Raw genomic sequence first — 1,048 nt, forward strand, 5'->3', positions numbered from 1 at the left:
TCCTTCCTTCCCCTTCTCCTTCTCCCCCTCCTCCTCCTCCCCTCCCCCTCCCCTTCCCCCTTCTCCTTCCCATTTTGTTGCTGGCTCTTTGCTGCCTACCAAACCCATCTGATCTGCCCATGCCGTTCCTCTTGGGGCGGTACTTGGTGGGCTACGGCCGGCCTGAGGGCTGGACAGAGGTGGGGGGGGGCTGGACATGGTGGCTCACACCTGTAATCTTAGCTACTCCAGAGGCTGCGATGGGGGGATCGTAGTGTGAGGCCAAACCCAGGCAAGGACAGACATTGCGTCTCAGCAAGCAAGCCCAGCCTGGCGGTTCACGCTATGGTCCCAGCGACCTGGGAAGTGTGGGCAGGAAGCGTGCCGCAGGAGAATGCCGGGACAAAAACAAGCAAAACAATAACTAAAGCAAAAGGGACTGGAGACATGGCTCAAGGGCTCAGGCGCTTGCTGGGCACAGAGAGGGTCTCCAGCCGCACCCCCCCACGGCCAAGGGCAATCTCAGGCCCCAGTGCGCCCCATATCTGGGACTGCAGGTGTGAGGGACCATACCCAGCCCTCAGCCTCTCAAGTGAGAGCCCACCAGGGGCCCAAAGAGGGGTGTCCCAGACCGTCACACACACATGCACAATGCACCCCAGCCACACAACCCACATATACGCATGCACACACTACACATGCACACAATCCATGCACACACACATGCCCAATGCACCCCCCCACGCACATATACACATGCACACACTACACATGCACACAATCCATACAACACACAATGACACACACACATGCACAATGCACCCCACACACAATGCACATATACACATGCACACAATCCATGCACACACAATAACACACATGCACACAATCCATGCACACACAATGACACACACATGCACAATGCACCCCCGCCCACACGCACACAACCCACATATACACATGCACACACTACCCATGCACACAATCCATGCTCACACGCACTACACATGCACACAATCCATGCACACAGTACACATGCACACAATCCATGCTCACACGCACTACACAT

This window comes from Dipodomys ordii, unplaced genomic scaffold (assembly GCF_000151885.1).
Source record: "Dipodomys ordii isolate 6190 unplaced genomic scaffold, Dord_2.0 Scaffold15, whole genome shotgun sequence".
Lineage (NCBI taxonomy): Eukaryota > Metazoa > Chordata > Mammalia > Rodentia > Heteromyidae > Dipodomys > Dipodomys ordii.